Below are 19,806 nucleotides of genomic sequence, written 5' to 3' on the forward strand. Positions count from 1 at the left end.
ATATTAGAAGAGTGTTACTCTAAAAGTGTGAGAGTAGGGAAGTCGTCGAACTTCACGTGTGTGTAGCGCTTTGTGCAGAAAATTGTCCACGTGGTTGTTGATGTTGAGACGGGCCCTGCAAGGTCAAGAGACTCCGGAGTATGTTGAAAAGTGTATGAGACACTTGTTTGATGTTGTGATCTGGTCGGTTTAATAGGTTGACCGGGCGTGGTCAACAAGTCGGTATGAATTATGAGGAATGAAAGAAAATTTCGACTTTGAGATTTGACGAATTCTAAAGTGCACTAGAATAGTTCATTGATCAGTTGAGAGTAAAGTTTGCGGGTCAAATTTTGCTTGCGAAAGTGGGAAACCGAGAAAGATGGAATAACTGCTGAGGCTAGTGAAAAATCCCTAAGGTTTCTGAAGCGATTGTATTACCTTTCCTGTAGTAAACCGACAGATCTGTTTTATTCCTTTGGTTAGTGCTCGCGTTATATTGCAGAAATTAGTTTGTGAGTGAAGCCGAATGAAAGAGGACAAGCCGCGGGACTTTGTCAGCCGCAGTGTGTGAGTGTGACGTCACTAGGAGCCGCGCTGGGATAGGTTGGTTGATGAGAAGGGTCGCGCACGGATTGAACACAGTCCGTGAAGCGCAATTGGTAGGAGAAAGGGAAGCGAAGAGTATTCCGGGAATTAAAGTCACTTATTGATTACACGTTCAAGAAAAATAAGAGACGGGAAGATGAAATTTTTCAAAGCATTCAAGAGTGCCATGAGGGGAGATGTTTATATTAAAGCAAATGTAGGAGAAGAAACACCGCCTGAGGGTACACCAGCTTACATTGTCATTGAAGAAAGGGGTGTAGCACCATGTCTTTGGTTAAAACAATGGTGCAAATTAACGAGAAACATGGAAGTGTAGCGTTCCCTATCCACGGGTCGTTTAATCTAAGGGTTTTAGAAAATCTGAGATTTGCGCTATACGACATGAAAGTACCTCCAAGACCAGCACAGTTTGAGGCACTAGCAATTTGGGAGCTAATAGCTAGAAACCAACAACAAAAGAAATTTGAGACAAGAATAAGAAAAGTAGAAAAAACACTAGCGGATGCTAGATGGGACAGCACACAAAAGGTTTGGAGATCAGATGTATTGCAGGGGATTAAATTGTTTCCAGCGATTACTGATGAAGCAGAGACGGAAGGAAGGAAAGCCACCCATAAGACAAACAGAAGTCAGTCCAGAGATAGAGAGAACAATAGAAACTCGAAAAGGGGAGACGAGTCAGATGATGAGGAGTTCGTTATACAATTGCTGAATGATCGCCCGCCACCATATGTAGAAAGCGAAAAAGGCTCAAGCATTAGTACTGCCCCTCCAGAACCAATACAGGGTAATGTAACACCAAATTTGAGAATATCTCAGAGGCCGAGCAGTTGCGATATGCCTTTCTCACCACAAATACCACAGGTTCGGAGAATATACCCAGACGTGCCTACGTTGAAACCTGCTGATAATTATCAGCCACAGGTTCAAAGGCACTGCTGTGATGAGCATAACATGGGAACGACCTCTGATTCAAAGGCGCAGGGAGGACAGAGTTATCAAGGAACCAACATTGATTCAAGCTGAATCAACACAGTTCTCGATGCCTCAAAAGCAGACACAAGAAGTGCGAGTAATAGAAAGCCAGTTAGGTATGCCAGCAATGATGAACCACAATGTGGGGATTAACATGCCACAGAATTCGGGGAACAGACAGAATCCAGACGCGATATCTCTGCCTATTACTGTAGGTCCACCAGTACCACTGTACATACAAGGAGACCCAAACGTATGTGAACAAGGGGTAATAATGACACAGAGTGGGACAGGGAGGAGATGCATAGAGACCACCCCAGAAACAACTCCAATAGCGGCACTGCCTAATGGATCTGGGTCCTTGTCGGAATTTAGTCCAATCCCAATTTGTGCTCCGTCAACCGTGGTAAGGTCACATCCACCACTATTAGTACCGTTAACCTCAGAGACTGAAACATTACAGAAACCATCAGTAGCAGTTGATGTAACTGCTACACTGATGGGACTGAACGCGCAACAGTTAACACAATGGTTCAACAGCCTGAACTCCCCACAGAGTACATCCAGCGGGAAGGGAGAAGAATACCTGAATAAAATAAGGTTGGGTATGGAGGCAGATGAACTGGTAGAGGGAACAATGGGTTTGAACAGATTAGAATCATACACAGAGGAAGAGCTAAGATACGTGTGCCCTAGGATTACAAGAGAAGTAAGCAGCATACATAAGAAGTTGCAAGAAATTGCAGACAGAAACGAGATCGATATAAGTAAGACTAAACACCTGAGCAGAAGCTACAGGTTAGACTTTGAGACGAAAGATTTTGAACACATGAGATCCGCAGGGATGAAAACACACCTTAAAGAGATACTGCAGAGTGCACAGGTCTGGAGATGTTTAGACAAGTGGGAAAGTAGGTGGGTTAAGAAAAAGGACAAAAAGAAAGAAAATACTCCAGAGCGGATTGTGAAAAAACAACAGAATGACGATCTGATAACTATGGCCCTCATTCTGACCTTGGCGGGCGGCGGAGGCCGCCCGCCAAAGTCCCGCCGTCAGATTACCGTTCCGCGGTCGAAAGACCGCGGCGGTCATTCTGACTTTCCAGCTGGGCTGGCGGGCGGTCGCCTTCAGACCGCCCGCCAGCCCAGCGGGAAAGAGGCTTCCACGATGAAGCCGGCTCGGAATCGAGCCGGCGGAGTGGAAGCTGTGCGACGGGTGCAGTTGCACCCGTCGCGTATTTCACTGTCTGCCCAGCAGACAGTGAAATACATGTAGGGGCCCTCTTACGGGGGCCCCTGCAATGCCCATGCCAGTGGCATGGGCACTGCAGGGGCCCCCAGGGGCCCCGCGACCCCCCCTACCGCCATCCGGATCCCGGCGGTCCGACCGCCGGGATCTGGATGGCGGTAGGGGGGGTCGGAATCCCCGCGGCAGTGCAGCAAGCTGCGCCGCCGTGGAGGATTCAATGGGGCGGCGGTACACTGGCGGGAGCCCGCCAGTGGTGCCGGTCCGACCGCGGCTTTACCGCCGCGGTCGGAATCCCCATTGGAGCACCGCCGGCCTGTCGGCGGTGCTCCCGCGGTCCTCCGCCCTGGCGGTCAAAGACCGCCAGGGTCAGAATGACCACCTATGTTACCAATGAGAGAGACAGCAGGGGGAAAACTTGTACATGTACCATGGCACAGGTGCGATATTCAATCCTTTACGGATGACTTTCCCAAATTGAGAGAGAAGCCGATTTAGTGGTATCAACAAACAGATAGATTTGTGAAACTTGCGAAATGTCTCTCGGAAGACCTGAATACTTTATTTGAAATTGTGGTTCCGGCAGATTTGTGGGAAGATTGTAAAAGGGCTGTAGGTTGGCCGACGAGTGAACCGGAGAGAGATAGAGACACAGGTGCGCCATCACCTACGGTAATGAGTTTGTACCACAAGGTGATTGAGCACTTGAAAACCAAGGTTGCGTCGAAAAATGTGGATTGGCAGAGGATTGACAGGACCGCCCAAGAGGTTAAAGAATCTATACATGCGTATTATGAGAGGTTGTTGAAAGCGTTTAAAAATTACAGTGGTAAGGAAACGATTGAGGCAAAGGACATGCTCCATTTTGTGTTCAGGTTTGTGGAAGGGTTGAGACCCGAAATCAGCCAGATGATTAAAACTCATTTGATTTGTTGGCAGTCGAAGTCGATCGATGAAGTGTTGAATTATGCGAAATACTGCAGTGATGAGATTGAGACAAAGCAGAAAAGATTGAAGGAAAAGGTGATGGTGATGCAGCTTAGAGCAGCTCAGACAGGTTTGCAAGGTTTACAAGGTTTCCAACAACAGATGCCGCAGCAACAGCAACAGGGAAACGCTATGTTTCAGCCGCAGATGAGAGGCAGAGGCCGAGGAGGTTTTGTGAATAACGGTCCTGATTTGAATACCGTTATGATTCCAAATGGTATACAAGCGATGAAGAAGGTGATGCCATGTCACACGTGCGGAATCGTCGGGCATTGGAAACGGGAGTGCCCAATGATGGTGCAGGAAGGTGTAGGTCAGCAAAACAATGATGTCAATGCATTCCAGACTATGAGAGGACCGAAACTGAGAGGTCCGAATCCAAATTTCCAAAACAATATAAACCAGATGCAGGGTTTACAACCCATGCAACCGCAACAGGTGCAAATGCCCCGTGTGCAAATGGCACAATTGCAGCCAATGCAACAGCAGTTCCCTATGGTACCTAACCAGCAAATGCAAATACCCTTAGCACCAATGAATCAGCAGCAAGCAATGCTTCCTCAACAGGTCACAGGTCAAGGAATGAATCAAAACGACACAGTACACCAGTTCCCATTACACAGTGAGAATGGAATAAACGATGCATGGGAGAGTGAAAGTACAGACGAGGAAGGAAATTGTATGCTTGCAGCATCTTTGGAAGTTGATCAAAAGGGTCCGTATGTGGAGGGAAGAGTTATGGGTCATCGCGTTTCATTCTTGGTTGACACAGGAGCTACACGTTCCACTGTCAGGAGCATTGAAGTACCGAATTTGCCACTTTCAGGGAGAACAGTTCAAGTAGTGGGAGTAGCAAACAGGTACCTGACGAACCCAATCACAGAGCCAGTTCAAGTCAGAATTGGTAACTACCAAGGGTCACATAAATTTGTGGTGTGTGACTCAAGCCCGATATCACTGTTAGGGAGAGACCTATTGTGCAAATTAGGATGTTCGATTATGTGTTCAAACGATGAAATTAAAATTCAGACAAGCAGTGATGGGGAAGAAGAGGACAGTGTAGGAGGGGATGAGGTGGAAACTGTCGATGAAGAGTATCCCTTGATTACCCTTTATCCGATGATCACTGAAGCAGATATTCCCGCTGAGTTGCAGGAAACAGTCGGAAAAGAAGTATGGGATATGACAGGGAAAGAGATGGTATTGGTGAAAGGAGTGGAGCCAGTGAAAGTGACTGTAAAACCCAATGTAACCTTTCCCCAGACCCCACAGTACCATATGGCACAAGACACCCTCATGAAAGTCGCCCAACTCATTGATGAGTTTGTAAAACAGGGAGTACTGAAAGAGGCGTTAAGCAGTCCATGTAATTCACCAATCATGGGACTAATAAAACCGAGTGGAAAGGTCCGAATTGTTCAGGATTTGAGGAAAATAAATGACATAATACTCAAATGTTGTCCCGTAGTACCGAATCCAGCTGTGATAATGTTTCAAGTTCCCTGTGATGCTGAGTGGTTCTCAGTTATCGACTTATCACAAGCATTCTTTTCTGTGCCCCTACATGAGGACAGCCAGTTTCTCTTTTGTTTCAAATTCTTAGACAGAGTTTACAGTTGGTGTCGAATTCCTCAAGGGTTTTCGGAGTCACCGTCAATTTTCAATCAGATTCTAAAGAAAGATTTGGAAGCGTTGGAGTTGCCATTCGAGTCAACCCTAGTACAGTACATTGATGATTTACTGATTGCATCCAAGACAGAAAGTGACTGCACAACCGACACCATTGCCCTATTGAACCATTTGGGAAGGAATGGACACAAGGTGTCTCCTTCAAAATTACAGTTCTGCCAGAAGAAAGTGAAATATTTGGGTCACCAAATAGAGAAAGGGTCACGAAGAATTATGAAGGAAAGGATAACAAGTGTACTTCAAATGAGTCCCCCAAAGACGAGGAGGGAGGTGAGAAAGTTTTTGGGAATGGTGAGCTACTGTCGCCAATGGATCCCCAATTTCTCAACCCTAGCAAAACCTTTACTGAAACTGACCCAGAAGGATGCGCTAGATGAAATAGAGCTGAAAGGAGATGAGATGGATGCTTTTATTGAATTGAAAGAGTGCATGTGCAGGGCTCCAGCTTTAGGTATGCCTGATTACACAAAGCCTTTCACATTGTTTTGTCATGAACGTGATGCGTGTTCCTTGTCTGTCTTGACCCAAGCCCATGGCGGCGTAAACAGACCAGTAGCATATTTTTCAGCTACTTTGGATCCGGTCGCAGCAGCACTGCCAGGGTGCTTGCGTGCCATAGCCGCAGTTGGTATCAGCCTCACTCAGAGTGAAGGAATAGTGATGGGACACCCTTTAACAGTCATGGTCCCCCACTCAGTCGAGATACTTTTGACACGTTCCCGAACACAGCACATGACTGGTGCTAGACTCACAAGGTATAAAACAATAATTCTGGGATCACCTAACGTGCAGCTGAAACGGTGCACTACGTTGAATCCAGCAACCTTGTTTCCCAGTGAAAATGCCGAAATTGAGAACGCTGAAGACATCGAGCACGACTGTCTTCAGGTGACTGAATTTTGCACCAAACCAAGACCTGATATCAAAGATACCCGATTGGAAGAAAATGATCAAGTCATTTTTGTTGATGGTTCATGTTTGAGAGATGCCCTGGGAATATTAAAATCAGGATATGCTGTATGCACGATAACAGGTGTTCTGGAAGCATCTTGGCTTCAAAGAGTTTACTCTGCACAAGTAGCGGAATTGGTAGCCCTTACTAGAGCTTGCCAACTCTCTGCATTGATGAAAGTCACCATCTACACTGACAGTCAGTACGGATTTGGAATAGTGCATGACTTTGGAAAATTGTGGTCACAGAGAGGCTTCATGACCTCTTCAGGATCACCAGTGAAAAATGGTGAAAGAATAAGAGAATTGTTACATGCCATTCAATTGCCAGGGGAAGTAGCAGTGGTAAAATGCAGTGCACACTCGAAGGGACAAGACTATGGGGGTCATTCTGACCCTGGCGGTCAGTGTTAAAGCGGCGGCCAACCCGCCAACAGGCTGGCGGTCCAAACAATGGAATTCTGACCCTGGCGAGAACCGCCAACACAGGCCGCCGCTTTAACACTCCGACCGCCACAGCGGCACAAACAAACAGCGCGGCGGTCACCACCAACAGCCAGGCGCCAGACAATGTACCGCCCACCCTATCACAACTCACCAATCCGCCACCTTTTCCGGGGCGGGAGCCCCGCCGATAAAAACACGGCGAAAACAGACATTTCCAATGGAAAACGCTCACCTCGACACACTCCACGCGGAATCGGAACAGCATGGAACCGGAACTCCACATCCTCCCAGCCATTGCCTTCCTGCTCATCTTCCAGGATCACGAAGGTCGCCGCAGATGACAACGGTGAGTACTGCACCTACGACACAGGGGAGGGGGGAGGAGGAAAGGTTACGGGCACACACATACGCCACCCACCCACCCCCACCCTCACCCCCACCGAAATACCTACACACCAATGCAGATTAAAAAGTCAGAGTGACACCCCCAAACCCCCAAAACAAAAATGCAAAGACAAAAGGCAATGATTGTAAAAATAGAACTATATTATAGCAATAATGAAGTATAGCGAACTTAGCAATATATACAGAATTATTACACATCTAGAACTATATATATACAAGTAGCAAAAGTCCAGCACAGTTTTGCAAAGTTCAAATGTCCGTGGGCCAATGTGCAGCAACACATGGGCAAAGCCCACACACGAGATCGAGTCCATTGGAGAGAACACTGCTGGGGCATCACAATAATAAAATACTGGCACCTCAGGGGGAAGGGAAGGGGGGGCACCTCAGCCACATGAGTCCACGACGCCAGATCCACGAAGGGCCTCCATGCCCACCGTGCCATCCTGGGGAGTGCAAAGCCACAGTCTCTCAAGTCTCTACAGTGGGTGGATTGCCCACTGTGCCATCCTGGGGAGTGCAAAGCCACAGTCCATCAGGTGGATTACAGAGTCCACTGGTCATGGAGGAGGCATGGTGGGCAGAGTGCCTCGTGAAGCCCTGCCCGACACAGAACCGGGCATGCCAATGGGCCAGCGGTGCTTGACAGGAGGGCCCAGCGGAGCGGTGCTCGACAGGAGGGCCCAGCGGAGCGGTGCTTGACAGGAGGGCCCAGCGGAGCGGTGCTTGAGATGAGGGCCCAGCGGAGCGGTGCTTCTCACGGCGGGGCCCTGTTCAGCGGTGCTTCTCACGGCGGGGCCTTGTTCAGCGGTGCCTGTCTTGGCAGGGCCCTGTTCAGCGGTGCCTGTCTTGGCGGGGCCCTGTTCAGCGGTGCTTCTCACGGCGGGCCCTGTTCAGCGGTGCCTGTCTTGGCGGGGCCCTGTTCAGCGGTGCTTCTCATGGCGGGGCCCTGTTCAGCGGTGCTTCTCACGGCGGGGCCCTGTTCAGCGGTGCTTCTCACGGCGGGGCCCTGTTCAGCAGTGCCTGTCTTGGCGGGGCCCTGTTCAGCGGAGCTTCTCACGGCGGGGCCCTGTTCAGTGGTGCTTCTCACGGCGGGGCCTGTTCAGCGGTGCCTGTCTTGTGTTTCGAGTGAACCACACCTGGCCAATACTTCCCGCTCAGTCAGCATCGGACCTTTCCGTTGCGGGGCCCTCCTGTGATGGAGTCCTGGGGCCCTGGGTCTCCTCCGATACCCCCGGAATGGGGCTGGTGGGGCCCTCATGGCCAGGTCGGCTGCTCCCTGCCTTCGGCGCTTTGCTGCCCTTGCCCTCCTTGGCAGACTCTCCGTGGCCCTTGGCTCCCTTACCCGATGTGGCAGGTGACGGTGCAAGGCTACCCTCCTTGGGGGCAGGCGTATCAGGCCTCTCGCGCCTGCCCTTCAGTTTTTTGCTCCTCTTCCCAGGGGGGGGGGCTGGCTGTGCCTTTGCTGCTGGCCGATGTCCCTGCCCAAGGAAAGGGCGGACTCCAAAAACCGTGGTGGAGCCCCCCTCGCCCTCCGTCTCACTGGTCATGTCGGAGTCCGTTGCATGGCCCTCCGGGGCCATGTGAGATGCAGCTCCCTCTTGCACCGATGCCACTTCTCCTCCGCCTGATGATGCAAATGCAAACATTCACAGAAAAACAAAGAAAATTGGGGGGGGGGGGTTGAGGAAATTCGATTTTTAATACGATCGTATCGACCCGCCATTTTGTGGCCCGCCGCCATTTTATGTTGCCTTCACTCAGCCAGCACAGCGAACGAAGTCCATTCTGCCTTTTCTGCTTATTCTGCAACATGGTGTTCAAAACAGCCTTCTGCCTCTATCTTTACAAGGCTGGTATTAAGGTCTGACCGAGTACACTAATCCCTGTTTGGTTTTCTAATCCTTGTTTCAACTATCTGTAGGCTCACACTATTCTCCGCCGATCTTATCTTATCGTCTGGCCTTCGCTGTCCTTTGCTAGTATTCTCTCATTTCACAACTGTCCTCCAAACGCACACAAACTTATCGCACCACATGCAACTTCGTTGTGGATCGGTTAATGAATTAGTTCAAGGGAGGGGTGACAAACACAGCTGGAGGGGAGGCAACCTTAAGTCACTTGATACTTTGTTTTCCAATTCCTTCTATTGGTGCTGTCTTGTTTTCCGACATTTCTATTGGCTCTGTTCTATCTTTACATTATTCTTACTGGCTCCTTTCTATGTGTTCTGGGAGTGTATGTAGTTAATAAATGGTTTTTATACGGTATATAAGATTGTGCGCCACAAAGTAAAGTGGCAGTCTCCTGAGAACATACCTTGTGTACTTCTTGGACAACTGTACTAGCTGCAGCTAATAAAATCTGATCTTTTACGCCTGACAGAGTGTCCCGTGTCTCTGTTAGTTGAGGCAGGTGAATCCAAGGAGATTTCAGGCGTACCCTGCGCCGCCAGGCCCATAAGGTTCTGGTTCTTCAACTGGCGCCCAACGTGGGGCGGCTTCAGCGGTACCGGTTCTGCCTGAAGGTCGTGAGGAACCCCGCAAGAAAATTCTGGAGGAATCGCGAGCCACGTCAAGCGACCCCTGTATGTCGAAGTGGTCCGAAGGTCTTTTTCAGCGCGGTTACTCCTTCCTGACGGCTACTGACGACTGCTGCCCTGACTGCCGCCCTGCCTTGGCCCTTTCTTTGATGATGTATGGTAAAGCGAGACGATAGATGGGCCTCTGTTGGTGTAAGAAGACATCCTTAGTTAAGTATTTGGTGGGTCGCGCCCACAAATTTTGGTCTTTGTTTTGTCCTTAGGTCCTTAGATTTGGCCATTGCAGTGGCCAAAGCCGAGGGGTAAGTGCATTTGTGCTGTGTAAACTGAAAGTTTTACCCCCTTGATGTTTGTGAACAGCCAGTAAAAATCGTGAGATGTCTGGTCTGACTAAGTTTGGAAAACTTTGTTGCTTTGGTTGTAATAGGGACTCCCAGCTTGAGGACTCCTGTCCGATTCCTTCGGTTGGAACTCCCACATATGAGCTCTATTCTAAACATGGTGTTGGTCCTATTGCCTTTAATAAGACATGGACCCGATATACAAAGAAAGATGGTGTTTTAAAATGGCCAGAAAATGGTAGTTTCGAAACTGATGTGCTAGATAATTTAGAAGCAACGTTATTTAAAAGAAAAGCCCGGCCGGCAATGTTTGACTCTTTTCGCCTTTGGCGTAAGGAAGCCAAACAGAGAGAAATTAAACAAGCGAAACGAGATAGGAAAACACAGGGAATGACGATTATACAGGCTGCTCAGCAATTCAAAGATGATGAAATAGATAATGCAATGGAAATTTCAGACAGACAGCATCGAATGGCAATAGATAAATGCTATCCGACGTTGCCTATCTCTTCCCTTGATAAGAGAAAAGATTTTGAGGAAGATCCCTTAATGTCCCACTTATTGAAATTGCCTCCGCCCTATGTACAAGGTGCTAATGCACCCCCGATGTTACAGCCTGTTCAGCCGCCAGTTGTGCTTCCGCCTGCTCCAGCTTTTCCACATTTGCCTCCTCAAGTATTGCCTATGCCAGCTTTGCCTTTAACTCCTTTGCCTTCTGCTCCTTTGGCAATTCCTAATGCTCCTTTAGTTAATTCACCTAATACCTTGTCCCCTATCCTTATGTCAAATTCTCCATCTATGCGTAAGCAATTTGCAGATACTGTCTCTGGTCTCTTATCACCTTTCTTTGAAGCTTTAAATGTGTCTCCAGCTTTTTCTCGAAGACAGTCTCGTAGTCAATTCCCAGACTCCGAAGAGCGAGAAAAATTGGACTCACTTGCTTGTAGATGGATCAAGAAGGGTCCTCAATATAGTACGTCTGATATTATGTCCACCTTTCTGCAATGGAATGCACCTACGCAGAGATATGTTTTTAAAGTTATGTGCGATACTCTCGCTAAAGAATGGGAGGATATGAATTTGGGTTCGGTCCCACAGGATCTGTTAGATGTTCAGGCTGACTTTGACAAAGGACTTATTGTGGGTCCTAAGGTTGAAAACGCTGTCAGAACACTTATTTCTTTCAGATCCCTATTGTTCTCACAGACTTTTCCTGATTCTGATCCTTCAGTTAGGACAGCACTGAAAAACTATCCCATGAGAGAGGTTTCTCCAATATGGAAGGAAGAAGTTGCAGCAGCAGGTGCTAATCCAGCTATTCCTGCGCATTTTCAGCGCATATGGGTACATGTCCCCTGGAAAAGGTCTGAAGTTTTAGCACTTAAACAGTCACTACCAGATCCACGCAAAAATCCTGCTGGTTACTATAAAGAGTTGTCGCAAACAGTTGATGCATGTACTATGAATCTAGCAGATATTGACATGTTGATGGGAAATGTAGTTCCACAGACAATATGGGCTAAAATTCGTAGAGAGGATCACGCTCAAGAATTAGGCGGCGATTGGAACGCTATTATTGCCGCAGATAGAGGTCAAGTAGGTGGTGCAAAGCCCGACGCTTTGATCTCAGAACTCCCTGGTAGGATTATTACATTAATGAAAACAATGATGCCTGCTTTGAGAGTTAATTGGGATAAGCTAGCAGCATGTAAACAAAAGAAAGATGAAAGTGTTTCCGATTTCTTTACCCGATTCGAGGAGACATTCATTGATCACAGCGGTCAAGATATGGCTACAGAAGGGGGACAGCGATTATTTGTGGATAAGTTCGTATATAACTTGCTTCCTGAACTATCACACAAGCTAAAAGACTCCGAGAGTTCATGGGCAGTTTCTTCTTCCGCCCAGATATTGGCTACTGCACAATATTATGAAAATAGAGACAAAGAAGAAAGGGAAAAACAAGAGAAAAAGACGAAAGAATTAAAAACTAAAGTTCTCTTGCAACAGGCTTATCCTCCTCGTTATGTTCAGCCTCAGTTTCAACAGCCTCCGCAGTTTCAGAGGTTGTATCAAAAGCCTGAACCATTCATTCCAAGACCTTTGCTAGGTCCCAATCAATGTGCTTATTGTAGGGAGGAAGGTCATTTTAAGAACAGTTGTCCGGCACTGTTGCAGCGTAATGGAGCAACATCTGCTTCACGAGGTCGTGGTGGTCCTCAGTCAGCAAATAGAGGTAGAGGTCGAGGTGTGTTAACCCAAGAGCAGCGTTCTTTTGTTCCTCCAAATTCCGGAAATTACTTTGACCAGCAAAATGTTAGGTCTACACAGTATTACAGTGAGGATCAGTATATTGAAGGAGGGAATGAAAGTCTTCATTTTGAATAGGACAGCCATGGACAAAGTAAGGGGGTTACGTCAATTCCAGTGGATCAGAATGGACCTTATGTTAATGTCACTACAATGGGTGTTTCAGAGCCATTTCTTTTAGATACTGGTGCCATGAGAAGCTCTATCATTCATTCTAAACTCCCTGGCGCACCTTTGTCTGGCTTAACGAATGTATCTGTAGGATTTTCTGGCGCCCCTGTTCGCAATCCAGTTTCTTGCCCTTTGCCTGTTTCAATAGGCCCTTATGATTTAGAAGCTCCGCTTCTTCTGACGAATGGTTGTGGTGAAAATCTGTTGGGTTTAGATCTATTAAAAAGAATGCATGCTACGATATATTGTTCACCTTCTGGTGTATACCTCACTCTAGGACAGAAAATGACTAGTCCAATGTACTTATCAAAAGATCAATTCCCACCTGAATTGCTTTCTCTTCCCGAAACGCTTTGGGCTACGGGTCCGAATGACGTTGGTTGTCTTGAGATCCCACCTTATGTTGTTACTCTTAAGCCCAATGCTGAAATGCCACGTATTCCGCAATACAGAATCTCTACTGAAGGTGAGAAAGCACTTCTGGAAATTGTCCATGATTTGATTCAGAAGGGTGTGGTTGAGGAAACGAGAGGAAATACATGTAACAGTCCTGTTCTTCCGGTTCTTAAACGCACTGATCCTTCTCAGCCTCCTGTTTATCGTTTTGTAATTGACCTTCGGGAGGTAAACAAGATTGTCGTACCGCAGTTTCCTGTAGTCCCAGATATCACTGCTCTGTTGACGATGATACCTTCTACAGCGACTTGGTTTTCAGTTATTGATCTAAAGAATGCTTTCTTTAGTATTCCCATCGCCGAAGAGAGTAGAGATATTTTTGGTTTTTCCCTCGGAGGCCGAAGCTTCCGGTTTAAACGCGCACCTCAAGGTTATTGTGAAAGTCCCTCTATTTACAGTCAAGCTCTAAAATGTCATCTTGATGCCTTTTCCTTACCGTCCGGTGCCGCTCTCATTCAGTACATGGATGACTTATTAGTTGCCGCTGATTCAGAGGAGATTTGCAAAAACGTGACCGTTGCACTGTTGCGTCATTTGTTTGATCTGAATCACAAGGTTTCTCCTTCTAAATTACAATATGTCTGTCGCGAGGTGACTTATTTGGGTCATCTCTTGTCAAAGGAGGGACGACGATTGACCCCCGAACGAATTCAGGCAATTGCACAAATGTCAGTGCCATCCACACAAAGAGAGGTACGTGCCTTTTTGGGCATTACTTCTTATTGTAGACAGTGGATTCCGAGTTTCTCTTTATTGGCTAAACCGCTGTTGGCGCTAACTTTAAAAGATACGCCTCAGCCTCTTCCGTGGACTGACGAATGTCAGAAGAGTTTTACTGATTTGCGTATTGCTTTGTGTTCTGCTCCTGTATTGGGTACTCCTGATTACAGTAAGCCCTTTACGCTCTATGTCCACGAAAGAGAGGGTTGTGCATTGTCAGTCTTAACGCAGCGTTTTGGAGATCAACAGCGACCATGCGCATATTTCTCAGCTACGTTAGATCCAGTAGCTAAAGCATTGCCTAGTTGTCTTAAGGCGACAGCGGCAGCAGCAATTTCTATTCGACAGTCTGCTGGAGTAGTGCTAGATAATACTCTCATTGTTATGGTGCCACATGCAGTGGATACTTTATTAAATAGGACAAAAACGCAGCATCTTACGAGTGCTCGGTTGTCCGGATATGAGCTGACGCTTTTGGCTAGTCACATACACATCAAACGATGTAATACCCTGAATCCAGCTACTTTGTTGCCTCTTCCAGAAGAGAGAGATGTCTCTGAACAGCATGATTGTTTTCTCCGTACTGAAGAAGAGACTAAGGGTAGAATTGACCTAAAAGACACGCCATTAGTGAATCCAGATGGAACACTATGGGTAGATGGTTCTTGTTTCAAGCTCCCGAATGGAGATACAGTTTCAGCCTACGCTATTACTACTTTGCATACGATTGTGGAGACAGCACGCATTAGACATAATTCAGCTCAGGCAGCTGAATTGATAGCCTTAACTAGAGCGTGTGTGTTATCCAAAGGAAAAAGAGTAAACGTGTACACTGATAGCCAATACGCTTTTGGTGTAGCGTTTAACTTTGGGCGCTTATGGAAGGAAAGAGGATTCTTTACTTCCCATGGTACTAAGATACAACATGGTCAATTAGTGACTGAACTTCTTGAGTCACTTACAATGCCTACTCAGATAGCGATCGTGAAGTGTAGTGCACACAAAAAGATTGTGGACGATGTTGGTCGAGGAAATGCATTTGCAGATGAGGTAGCGAAAAAGACAGCCAGAGACAACACAAGTCGAATGTATGTTGCAGGTCCCGCAAACTGCGTAAGAGAAAAGGGAATGTGTGAAGATACAGTAGAGAGTGTGAAATCAATTCAAGGAGAGGCTACGGAGAATGAGTTGAGAAAGTGGAAGGAAAGTACAGGAATGTTAGATGAGATGGGATGTTGGGTTGAATTATCAGAACATCAACGTTGGCTGTTACCAGATGCTTATGTACTACCTGTAGTTACTATGGCACATGGTCCAGCTCACCTAAGTGCAAAAGGAATATGTAAACTTCTGGCTCCAGTGTGGCAAAATGAGGGGATCCCAAAGTGTGCAAATAATGTAGTAAAACATTGTATTGTTTGCTTGATGTACAATCCAGGAAAGGGAACCCCAACTCCAGCAGGTCATTTTGCTCCTCCAACATATCCATTTGAGGTGTTGCAGATCGATTATATTCACATGGAACGATGCAACAACCTCAAATATGTTCTGGTGGTAGTATGTGCTTTTTCTAGATGGGTAGAAGCCTACCCTCTGAAGGACAATACTGCTTTATCAACTGCCAAAATACTTTTGAAAGAATTCTTCCCTAGGTTTGGTTTGCCGCGCATTGTCTGGAGTGACAATGGGAGCGAATTTGTGGGTCAAGTCATGCAAAAAGTTTGTGCAGGTCTTGGCATAAAACAGAAGTTCCACGCGGCGAATCACCCACAGTCGGCTGGTTTAGTAGAATGCTACAATGGAACCTTGAAGCTTAAAATTGCTAAGGTGCAAGCTAGCACAGGACTTAATTGGCCTGATGCTTTACCATTGGCTCTTCTGTCCACCAGAACAGCAGTACACTCTCGTTTGGGGCTTAGCCCTTACGAAGTGATATTTGGTCGCCCAGCTAATGTATGGGGAGTTCCTCGCCCTAAGAAATACTCAGACTTGCCATACCCGATGTTGATTGACTACTTGCATGACCTTACAACTAAATTGCGTGTTCTTCATCAACAGGTTCAGAGTGCTCTACCAGAGGCTTCCACAGACCCAGGTCATTCCATCCGACCAGGTGACTGGGTCTGCACGAAAAATTTCCAACGACAGAGAAATTTGGAGCCCAGATGGAGAGAGCCACGCCTGGTTCTTTTGACCACAAGAACAGCAGTTAAAGTCGAAGGAAAGAAAAACTGGGTGCATGCCGTGCACTGCAAGAAAGTGCCTTTGCCCTTGCCTTTCGATCAGTGGGTTCGTAGAGGCATCAGTGACTCTGAAAGTGAGAAAGTTCCGCAATTTGTACCATTCAGTGATGCGCGTCTAATTGGAACACTTTCTGAGAAAGAGGACGACGACATCCTTCAAGAAGCAATACCATTGCATCGTCGCTTGAACACGACAAATCCAGGAACATTGTTTCAAAACCAGACTGCCTCTGGACAGGAACGCTATAATTTGAGACCAAGACCAAAGAACTTGTAAATTTCTCTCCTATGTAGTACTCTATCCCGGTTGCAGGGTCACGGTAGAAGTCTTAGTTACGACCTGAGTAAGTGGCAATAGGCCTGCAGGACCTCACAGTGTCATAGGACGGTAGATAATCGTGACTACAGTGATTGAGGAAGATTGCCGTGAGCATCCACTTAGAAAGATGGAGGCTACATTAGATAAAAGAGAAAGTAAAAATGTAAAGAATAATTGTAAAGAAATATGTAGTCGTTGTAGTATTGCTCTATGCGTCATTATATTGTCGTGTATTCTTTTGGCATCTGTAAACTGGATCATTATTACTCTGCAGCAAAAAGTTGTCTCTTCTCCTACCTCTACATCTTCTTCTACTATCTCTCCGCACCTATTTCACACTCTTCCCCAGCATGAACTCATCAGAAGAACTGAATACTTTAACAATTCCTTCGTCCAGTTGTTACATCAACATCAGTTAGTGATCAATACAACTGACTGTTGGGTGTGTGGACTCACACCACATACGGTAGAAAAAGGAATGCCATATTTAGTTCTTCCATTCTCCTATGAAGGTTCCGCTTGGGCTTATTTTGTCATTTTCAATAATGCATATCAAAGTAAAATTAAACAACCTGTCAGTTCACATAGTGTTGGTTCAGATTTCAGTCATAGTTTATTGATAAAGGGAATGGTAGCTATGGCTAAAATCATGGAAAAAAGTGAAGCTTCCATAGATGAAAGAAAAGCATATACCAATTGGAACATAACTAATTACATTTCCAGCCTCAATGATAAGGTTAAGCAAGGAAAATCTCCTCCGATACGGGTCATACCCCAACAAGGAAATTTCTGTCTGCAAATAAATGGTAGAACTCCAAACACCGGACAAAGAGAAAGTTTATGTTCCCATACATATGTTTATTCAGCCCTGAATTCACTGCCGTTAGTACCATCTCAAGGTACATACTTCGTTTGCCACGATAGGGCTTATACATGGTTGCCAGCTGATTTCTCTGGTACTTGTTATATAGCCTTTCTTCTTCCCCCTACATACACCGCTCCTGCGAACCATCATAAAAATAGATATGGCAGAGGGATTGTGGATTCGAAAGACACAGCAGGACAAGAGGGAGGAGATTTCCTCAAAGGATTTCTTCCCTTCTGGGGTCCAATGGCCAACAGCAGAAATATAAGGCAATTGGTTCGTGTCGTAGAAACCACCATAGACATCACTGTAGGAGCTTTAAGTAACATTACAGCTGAACTACAGGCTGATCGTCTTATGACCTTGCAGAACCGTGTTGCCTTAGACTTTGTTCTTGCGGACCGTGGTGGAGTATGCAAATTGATCGGATCAAGTTGCTGTATTTTCATACCTAATGACGCTCCGACAGTATACCAAGCTATCTCTAAGTTACACATAATCTCCGAGTCGATTCATCAGGACGAAGGAGATTGGTCCTTTTCAGAGTGGTTTTGGGGATTACTGTCCAAATGGGGTTGGAAGGTATTGACATTCTTTGGAGTAATTTTAGCTTTTATATTCTCTTGTTGTCTTTGTATGCACTGCGGTCCTGCCATCTGCAACCTATGTGCTACTGCATGTATTCCCAAACCCAAGTCACAAAGAGCAGAGAATATCAAAATGATGGTACAGCAACAGCTTGATGACCTCATGGCCATAAATATCGACTCAGATTAACATGAGTTTGTGTATCTTGCCTGAGTTCTGGCAAAAGGAGGGTCTGAGGAAATTCGATTTTTAATACGATCGTATCGACCCGCCATTTTGTGGCCCGCCGCCATTTTATGTTGCCTTCACTCAGCCAGCACAGCGAACGAAGTCCATTCTGCCTTTTCTGCTTATTCTGCAACATGGTGTTCAAAACAGCCTTCTGCCTCTATCTTTACAAGGCTGGTATTAAGGTCTGACCGAGTACACTAATCCCTGTTTGGTTTTCTAATCCTTGTTTCAACTATCTGTAGGCTCACACTATTCTCCGCTGATCTTATCTTATCGTCTGGCCTTCGCTGTCCTTTGCTAGTATTCTCTCATTTCACAACTGTCCTCCAAACGCACACAAACTTATCGCACCACATGCAACTTCGTTGTGGATCGGTTAATGAATTAGTTCAAGGGAGGGGTGACAAACACAGCTGGAGGGGAGGCAACCTTAAGTCACTTGATACTTTGTTTTCCAATTCCTTCTATTGGTGCTGTCTTGTTTTCCGACATTTCTATTGGCTCTGTTCTATCTTTACATTATTCTTACTGGCTCCTTTCTATGTGTTCTGGGAGTGTATGTAGTTAATAAATGGTTTTTATACGGTATATAAGATTGTGCGCCACAAAGTAAAGTGGCAGTCTCCTGAGAACATACCTTGTGTACTTCTTGGACAACTGTACTAGCTGCAGCTAATAAAATCTGATCTTTTACGCCTGACAGAGTGTCCCGTGTCTCTGTTAGTTGAGGCAGGTGAATCCAAGGAGATTTCAGGCATACCCTGCGCCGCCAGGCCCATAAGGTTCTGGTTCTTCAGGGTGGAGAAATAAAGACAAGTTGAGTGCATGCATTGGGGACACCGTTGGCGGAGAGGACAGACACAGAAGCCCACTGCACTACGCTGCGCACTTGGGGTACACTACTCAATCACTGGGACATGCCCTACAAGCCTATGGGCGACAACTGCCCACACAGAATACACAGGTCCATGAATAGCGTTACTAGGCACCCTACAGAGATGGTGGGCGGGGGCACAGGACCATACCTCACGGAGGGGCCTAGCCTACAGAAATCGCCCTGGCCTAGGGATACCCACAGCCCTCCTCCCCCACCCAGGCACCTCCACTGCGTGCAAATATAGCTGAATGTGCTGGTACTCACCCCCTTGTGTCTGCTGTGATGTCCTCAAGCGCCCATCTAAATCGGGGTAGGCCACCGCCAGGATCCGGGACATCAGGGGGTCAATGTACGACTGGCACCCCTCCTAGGTTGGGAGGCCATCCCCAGCAGAGCCTCGGCGGTCTTCCTGCTCCCGCGGCGGATGTCCTCCCACCTCTTGCGGCAGTGGGTGCCCCGTCTGTTGTGGACGCCCAGGGCCCGGACGTCCTTGGCGATGGCACGCCAAATATCGATCTTCTGATGGGCGCTGACCTATGTGACATGTACAGGGGGGGAAAAGAAACATCATCACTTTTCTGCATGCTCGATGTGAGTGGCCCCCCCTCCCCAAACTTGCCATGTGGCACATGCTCTCATCTGTCGTGCCATGCATTTGTAATTCGCTCCCCTCCCCTCCATCGTACATCCACCCCACTCATCACAGGCATTGGCCACTATGCATTGGCCCCCGTGTACTCACCTGTTGGTCTGGAGGACCGTAGAGTAGCGCATACTGGGGGAGGACCCCGTCCACGAGCTTCTCCAACTCTTCGGAACTGAAGGCGGGGGCCCTTTCCCCAGTCGCAGCAGCCA

This window comes from Pleurodeles waltl, chromosome 8 (genome assembly GCF_031143425.1).
Source record: "Pleurodeles waltl isolate 20211129_DDA chromosome 8, aPleWal1.hap1.20221129, whole genome shotgun sequence".
NCBI classification, from domain to species: Eukaryota; Metazoa; Chordata; class Amphibia; order Caudata; family Salamandridae; genus Pleurodeles; species Pleurodeles waltl.